General features: G+C 49.2%; 1 pseudogene; it reads right to left on the bottom strand.

Annotated features, from left to right (window-relative positions):
* Positions 1–3,624: 3,624 nt before the first annotated feature.
* LOC125518345 lies at positions 3,625–7,778 on the bottom strand (annotated as a pseudogene).
* Positions 7,779–9,055: the final 1,277 nt, after the last annotated feature.

The following is a 9,055-nucleotide window of genomic DNA, read 5'->3' as shown; positions in this document are numbered from 1 at the left end:
CAGCCACCCAGACCCAGTAGCAATCGTCAGCCGTCGACTTCCAAGTTCCAACCAAGAAAAGTCCAATTCACGTGATATATATCCTGCATGTCCGATCTTGATGATACGTATGCTCGCTTGTTTGTTAAGACACGCAATGGCTTCACGTAGTATTCATGATGGCAACATGGCATCTACAAAGGACATAGTTTTTCCTTTGTAAGCGCACTAAAATCTAAATATTTTTCCTGGAAAATTAAATTAATTTGTTGAAGTTTTTTATTTTATCGACCCACTAACTATTTTTTTAATCCATGTAGCCCTCCCACATTGACAAGTAGTGCATGACGGTTTACATGCCTTGCATTGACCCAATGAACAAAGGAATCCATCCACAAAAAAAAAATCCACACACAAAAAAGCAAAGAAAAAAGAACAAAGGAATCCAGAGCCTAACTAGGAGCTGGATCATTCTAAACCAATTGAGAAAACTCTTACATCTGGATCATTCTAAACCAATCAAGAAAACTCTCACATTTACTTTTTGTTATTTCTTTAGTGAGAATTTACGCATAAAGTTCCCACAACAAAGCCGAAAAGATAGCCTCACAAAAATTCTCACGTGGGATTGTGAAGACATATCTAGTTTTTGTGTTGATGGTGAGAAAGGTGAGAGGCGATTGGTCTAGCGAATCGTGGCCCGTTCTTACCCGCTCCAACTCCTCTGTCCCATCTTTCATGATGGGGATGTGCGGTGACGGTCTACGCCTTGTTGTTTTCATTAGACCATGAAGTCGACGCGGTCGATGATGGCATGGCACAATGATTGTTCTATTGTCGAATTCGGACCCTAGCCCGTGGGCAATGCTCGTCCATGATAACCTTGGGAGGTTTCATCCACGATTGGTCAAGCTGATAAACAACTTCAAGCTCCTTGTTAGTTTGATATTTTTAGCAGTCATCGTTAGTTTAGTATGGAGACAGCTTCCTTTTAGGAAATCTAGAGCCGCAATGTGAGTTACGTGTTTGATAGACTTGCAACTAGGTCGAGCGAGTTGCATGTCGTGGGTGGACATGCAACTTGGTCGAGTGAGTTGCATGTCACATGCAACTGGGTTGGGCTCATGCAAGTTGTGTGTAGGAGGTGGGCATGCAATTGGATCAAGATTAAGACTAATTGTGTGTTGAGCGTGGACATGCAACTGAGTCGAGCGAGCTTCGGGTCCAAGATGGGCATGCAACTGGGTTAGTTACATTCAAGTTGCATGTGAAAGGTGGACATATAATTGAAGAGTTGTTAAGGGTGGACAGGCAACTAGATCGGGGCTAACTAAATGTCAAGAGTGGACATGCAACGTTAATGCTAAACTACGGGGCTGTTTGGTTTCTAGCCACACATTGCCACACTTTATCACAACTAACCTTAGGCAAATTTGACCAAGTTAGGTAGGTGTTTGGTTCTAGCCACACCTAAGGCAAGAATTTTTTATGAGCGGTGAACCCCACATGTCATAAACACAAGAAGCGTGGCAAGATTCCTTTAGCCAAGCCAAAATATGGCTAACAATTTGAGCAACTCAACTAAGGCAAGTGTGACAAGTGTGGCAAAAATCATGTGGCAATATATGGCAAAGATATTCACAATCCAAACAGCCCCTACGTGTAAAGAATGAACATATAACTCGATCGGGTGAGTTGCATCTCATGGACGAACATGCAATTGGTTCTTAATTGGATAAATTGCATATCAAAGGACCAAACAAGCTTGCGTGTCAAAGTTACACGTATAACATTTTGCAGAAATTCTCCAACCTTTTTCTAATCAACCAATAGTTCAAATTTAAAATAGATTTTTTTCATCCCTGATGTTTCTGGTAATTAACCCTTAATTTATCTTTAAGTTCGATTTCGGCTTTCGCAGAAAACGCCTTGATGTTTCTGGTAATCAACCAACAATCTAGTTTTAATTTAGATTTTCGCTTTCGCATAATCCCATTGATGTTCCTGATAATCAACACGCAGATCAGTTTTTAATCAGATTTTCTCTTTTGCAGAAAATCCCCTGATAATTGGGTTAATCGACCCGCAACACATATCAAATGCTTTAAAAAATTATCCATATCTTTTAAACCTAACTCTAGATTTAACATATTATTATATGTGGAATTTGATTAGAAAACCGTGCAGAATCTGGATATGATGTTATTATACCTGTTAACTATTTCAAAAATATTATTTATGGTGCAAGTTTAATCAATAGCGCACAATTCGTCTTTCTTTCATATTGTGCCGATTCAGAATGAAAATGAACATCTCAATAAAATCAGGATTGGAGACGAAAGAAATCATCTATAATGATGCATAAACGCCTCGCCAAAACCTCATTGGAAAAAAGCAGAATTCTCATCTTATGTCGAGAGAGACGCCTTAGAATTGACAACGTTCAAACGTGTTATGATTGTGTGAGCATTGACGCTACCGCCAGTATGGGTGAGCACGAGGATTATTAGGTTAGATGAATGTGGTATATTTTTATTAATACAACACACAGACTCTTTTGCTTGTAGAAATACATACGTGGCAACGGTCAGCCGAGGTAAAAAATAATAATATAAAAAGCACAATGGAACAATGTGCCGGGCCATAGCAGCTGCACGCCCAGTCGATATAAAAAAAAACATGAATCTTGATGGTATAAATCGAACGATAAAGAAATTGAGAGATAACCAATTCTCATCTAGGTGAGAATTAAAACAAAGTCTTGTGTAACTCCTACACTATTTGACTAATAAAAGAGAAATCCTTATGTAAAATTTAATGATATAGGAATCATATGAGACATAGTTATTTTTCATCTAGATAAGAGTTAGACACACCTACATAATTATTCTAGGGAGGATGTACGAGAAATACGCTAGTTCATCCCAAACATCATAGAAAGGCCATCATAAGCAACTGAGAAATGAATTTCATGCACGAACATTCTCAATAAAGGGTTGGCATTGCACTGGTCTGTCTTTTCTTTTTGACATAGTACTGACGCAGGCGCTTATATATATGCGCATATACTTATCCCTATGAATGAGTACACGTACATCTTATCTCTATGATCACTTTCGAGAGACTGAGCCGGTGTAGATATATTGAAAATAAATGCGAGCATCAGGACTTGAACCTTGATGGGCTGAAGATACCATTGTCTACCTAATCATTCAACCACAGATTGGTTCGCGTGCACTGGTCCGTCTAATAATGATTCCACATTGAAGAAATCAAGTGTATAATTAGGCTCGATTGGTTTGAAATTTTTTAGAAGATTTTTAGGCGATATCTACTACGCACAGATTTTTATTGGAATCCCCTACAATTCAAACCTAATTAATAACCCTTAATAACATAACAAAGATTACATTACGATTTGAAGATCTCCACGGCCACTAGCATTAGGTGAAACCACATGAGAATTTCCCAAGGACGTTTCAACATTTAGGGGGTGTTTGGTTCAGGAACTTTTTAGTTCTAGAGACTAGAAAAAGTCTTTAAAAAAATTTCTAAGAACCAAACGGGAGGGACTTTTTCTACAGAGACTAAAAAAAACTCTACTAGAGAGTCTTTTTTAATTAGTCCCTGGGATTAAAAAAAATCCTAAGATTTCTGAACCAAACACCCGCTTAAAAATCCAGTCAAGCAAGTAAGCCCTTGTTGAAATGGATGCAGGCACACAAATTGGGAGAACTACTGTACGTCGGTCCTGATAGATGAACTCATGGTCTGCAGCTAGCCGCGAGAGCGCCTCCGGCACGAGGCACACCTCCAGCCCCATGCTCCCACCGCCCCGCGGCCCTCGTACACCATCACCCTCCCGTCCACCTTGTTCGCACCACCACTCCGCACGGCCACCGGTGGTCCCGCCCCGAAGTCGTTCCCGTACGCGTCGAACCGCGGCGAGTTCCCGGTCACCACCATCGCCGGGTTCCAGAACCCCGCCTGGTACGCGAACCTCGGGTCCTGGTGCCACGAAGTTAGCGAGCCCACCAGCGCTGCCTCGTCGAGCGACGCGATGGCGCTGTTCAGCAGCCGCGCCGTTGTTGGAACTTACCCACATGATCGATCACATCAAATCACAATGAACACGCACGCGCAAAATTTTTATAGCTAAGAGCTTTTGTCATGCCTTTTGTTTTCCTTTTTTTATTTTCTGTTTTCTTGCATACGATTTTTCGTGGCCCTGATGCATATAAATAGGGTGTGTCTAGGGCACATCTAGATATGCTCTAGTTATTGTACATCTAAGTGAGTGAATCAAGTATAAAGAGGAAGAGAAAAAAGAAAAAGAAAATCCACACGAATCTCAAGGTAAGAACAATGACATAGGATTTAGATGTGCAATACTTATGGCACATCTAGATGTGCTTTAGCAAAACTGATATAAATATGCATAAGGCCACCGACCCAACTACAGCAAGTCCTACACGGACTCTTGACTCATGTAGACTAATACTACTAGGACACGGCTAACTAATCCTAACCTGACTCAACTTGAGGACTTTTCTAAGCTAATTATACGGCCACACTGATCATTATGTAGACTAATACTACTAGGACACGGCTAACTAATCCTAACCTGACTCAACTTGAGGACTTTTCTAAGCTAATTATACGGCCACACTGATTATTATGTAGACCTAACATAACACGTCTAATACTTCCTAATCTAGCACAAATACTACTTGGACTTGACACTTCAAGATTATGCTAACAATCTTTTCCTAATCCTGACATGCCATCTCCTTGTGCTTCTTCTCATCTTGGTTGTTGTAGATCATCCCCTGTCGCTCATCCGCTCGCATCACGACAAGTTAAATTGATAGGTTCCATTGACTGCAACAATCTCTTCCCAATTTCAACTTGGCGAATTTACGGACCACCTCAAATATGTCTTGGACTATCCAGCCTCGCTAGTAACATGTGGAAAACCCCACCCGGTAGACTTCATCTTCCACCCTAGCGAGATACAAGCCGACTCCTTGTGGATCACACCACCCCATGCGCTACACCATGCACTCCAGCCTCATGTAGAGACATGGCCTCATTGAAGAGACTCACCTTCACTAGTTTACCGCCCCTACATAGTTGAACTTGATCCTCTCGTCGAGACACATAGACGACCTGGATACGCTTCATCTTCAACGCCTCCTCACAGAGACAAGCACTTGGACATGACGCCGACGACCGACTGACCAACCGACCGTGCTAACCCGCACGACTCCTTGACTTTAACTCCCGGATGACGATCTTGACGACTTTCCGACACCGCATCACCGCACCACCGCTCCCGTCAACGATCTCCATCCGCCGCCTTGCCTACGACAGCCCGCCGTCTCCCTCCTTGTCGCTCCATCGAACGACGGTCGCATAATCCTCCTCGTCGCTGCAACACCCAGCGACAACATCGCCCGCCCCGAGGCGCTAGTAGGGGTCGCCTCTCCGGGGCAAGCGCGGCTTTGCCTTGAACCTTGCTCTGATACCAATTGTTGGAATTTAGCCCACAGGATCGATCACATCAAATCACAATGAACACGCACGCGCAAAACGTTTATAGCCAAGGGCTCTTGTGTGCCCTTTGTTTCTTCTTTTTTTATTTTCTATTTTCTTGCACACGATTCTTACGTGGCCCTGATGCATATAAATATGCATAAGGCCACCGACCCAACTACAGCAAGTCCTACACGGACTCTTGACTCATGTAGACTAATACTACTAGGACACGGCTAACTAATCCTAACCAGACTCAATTTGAGGACTTTCCTAAGCTAATTACATGGCCACACTGATCATCATGTAGACCTAACATAACACGTCTAATACTTCCTAATCTAGCACAAATACTACTTGGACTTGACGCTTCAAGATTATGCTAACAATCTTTTCCTAATCTTGACATGCCATCTCCTTGTGCTTCTTCTCATCTTGGTCGTTGTAGATCATCCCCTATCGCTCATCCGCTGGCACCACGACAAGTTAAATTGATAGGCTTCATTGACTGCAACAGCCGTCCACCCCAGTCCCCTCTCCAGGATCTCGCTGGTCGTGGACCTCGCCGTGGCGCGTACCACGGCGTTCCCTGCGTACGTTTGTGGTACGCGCTTGACACGGCCGCGACACCCGACGAGCACGGTGTACGTCGTCTCTTCCACCGGTGACAGGCGCCGGGCGCGAGACACTGAGCGCCAGACGTGAGCGAGCAGGGACTGGAGAGACGAGAGGGTGGCTGTGGAGGTCGCCGAGCCGACGCCGGCGCTGGCCACCTCGGCGTTCGCTCTGGACTTCAGCTTCTTGATGCTCTCCGCGGAGAAATGGAAGAAGCCCTCCTCCACCGGCGGGCAATCGAACCGCCGGATCATATGCTCCAGCTTGGCGAACGGCAGAGGGACCGGTACAGGGCAGGCATCGGGGAACCAACGCTCGAGCACCGGCGGCGGCGTGAACATCGGCGTCGGCGCCGCCACTCCGGCTCATCTCGGACCAGGTGTTGAAGAGGTGCCAGAAGGCAGTCCCATCGGCAACGGCGTGGCTGAGCAACATGGCGACAAAGACGCCGTCCGCGAGCTCGGTGACCTGCGCGGCAAGGACGGGGCGCGATCCGGCCACGGCATCCGCGCCGACCAGCCCGTCGAGTGGGAAAAAGGACCAGACCACACGGGGGATGTACAGCGACGCCGCGACATCGGCCACTGTGACGCCGGGCGCCACCGCGTGGACGAACTCTGCGCCCTCGCTGGTGCAGCGCAGAGAGACGGTGACGCTGCCCGGCTGCCGTCCTCCAGCTGCTCCTCGGCTGCGAGGCGGCCGGCGAAGGGGTAGAAGCGTCCTAGAGCGCGGGCGAAGGACGACGCAAGGCGCCCGACGAGGCGCTCTCCGCCGTCTCCGGCGGGGGGCTTTGGCAGGAGGATGCCCTTCTGGATGTAATCCACGGTCAGCATCTGGAGGTCCCACGGCGCAAGGTGCGCCGTCTCGGCCGCAGGCTCCGCTGGGCACGTCGGCACGCCGCTCGAAGACTGCCGCACCATGCGGCGGGAGACGACGCGGACGGGGGCAGAATCCTCCGTCGCTATGCTTAACTATTCTGCGATCTGGAGCGCGCACCTCAATTCGCTAGCATACTTGGTCGCGTTGACCTTTGGAAATGTAACCTGGAGTCTCTCGGAAAACGATTGGATCGCAACGTGATGGGCAGAGGATTCTAGAAGTGGGTGTACCTTTGATTCAAAAGAATTCTCTATTTTGGATGATTTTGGACCCTTAGATATTTGTTTTCTGTATGTTGATTGTTTGATTCGTGGGATTAGAATCCGTAAGAATTTTTGTACTATGTCTGGAGGAAAATTTACATCCACTGAAATCTTTTGATGGAATTCGTTTGCTTTTCATGCGCTATCAAATACTCTTTCATACGAATTCTTGTCTTTTGTGATCATATAGGATTGAGGACGACATGACACTGCAATCATGCTCCCCCCTCCCTCTTATTTCTGCCTTTTGAGAATTCTGCATTTCCCAATAATAATAATAATAAGAGCAACTTCAATGAGACGACTCATTTCGTCCGCCTGCGTCCGTTTGGATCGGCGTGGACAAAAGTCGCGGCCCAACGCGCCGATTCAAATGGACGCGCGTCCGTTTTTCGTCCGCGGGCGACCCATTCCAGGCCCAATTTTGAGCCGAATTTGTGCGGCGCGGACGCGCGCAGGCGCCTGCTCCTCTCCCCGGGCCCGCCGGTCGGTGTTAGCCACCACCATTTCCCCCAAAAACGCTCCCCCCCCCCCCGGCCCCCCCCCCCCCACCATGGAGGACGCCATCGACCTTGACCTCGACGCCGCCGTCGGCCTCGCCTCCCTCGCCTCGTCCGGCGCCGTCGCCCCCTCCGGGAAAGGCAAGCCTCGTGCCCCGCACAAGACGCCGCCGCGACCAAGCCGAAGAAGGCGACGCCCGAACAGGGCAAGGGAGTCGGCCAAGAGGAAGGGCCGGAGGCACGCCGCGGACGCGAGGGATGAGGCCGCCGCAGGCCGCCGCCGCCGCGCAGCAGGAGTTCACCAAGCCCGCGTCGCCGCTGCAACGAGGGAGGCGCTCTACATGCTTGGGGTAAACCCTAGCCAGCACACGTCCTCCAAGCCGCCGTCGCCGCGGCCAGCACCGGCTCGTCGGCATTTCCTCGGATGGTGATGCCCGACTCACCCGCGCGTCGGCTTGCAACCCGGTCCCCGGCTTCCACGTCTACCCGCAGGCCTCCCGCCTCTCCGGGGAGTGCTCACCCGACGTGAGCGTGGTCGCGCCTTCCACGCCCACGCCCGCGCCCATCGACCTCAACGCCACCCCGGTGGTCGGTGGCTCATCGTCCCGCGGCGCGAGGAAACGCGCGCGACAAACGCCGGCCGGCGGTCTCCCGGACGCCCGCAACCTGTTCGAGGAAATGTCGTCCACCGTCGACGAGGACTACATGCAACACCTCATCTTCGAGGGTGGTGCGCCGGGCGTTAGCTACGATCCTGAGAGACACAAAGCCAGGACGGCCGCGGGGCGTTCACGCCAGCCGCTGGCTATGATCCCTATCAGGCGGCCTTCATGCGTGATCAGGTCGGCATCGACCTGGACGGCTTCCACCTCAACCACAAGTTCCCGGACGACTATGGGCTAGAGGACGAGTGCGACATCGAAGTGGAGCCTTTGTTCGAGGACGAGCTCGCCAACCAAGCCGCCGGGCCGAAGCCGAAGCGCAAGAGCAAACGCACGAAGGCGTACACAGCTGCCGAGGACAAGCTTCTATGCGAGTGTTGGCGAGACATTGGACAAGACCCAAAGACGGGCGCCAAGCAAAAGCATTCAACCTTTTGGACTCGTGTGCACCGCGAGTTTCATGAGCGCAAGAAGTTTCCACCCTACCAATTTGTGAGCACGCGCGGGTGGGTCTCCATTTCCAAGCGGTGGAGGGTAATCCAACAAGAGTGCAACAAGTTTTGCGCCACCCTTGAGAGCGTCAAGGCCCGCCCCGTGAGCGGCATCGGCGTGCAAGACATGG

Source organism: Triticum urartu, chromosome 7 (genome assembly GCF_003073215.2).
Source record: "Triticum urartu cultivar G1812 chromosome 7, Tu2.1, whole genome shotgun sequence".
In the NCBI taxonomy this organism is placed as follows: Eukaryota; Viridiplantae; Streptophyta; class Magnoliopsida; order Poales; family Poaceae; genus Triticum; species Triticum urartu.
The sequence above is the reverse complement of the archived record's forward strand: the minus strand, read 5'-3'. Positions and strand labels throughout refer to the sequence as shown.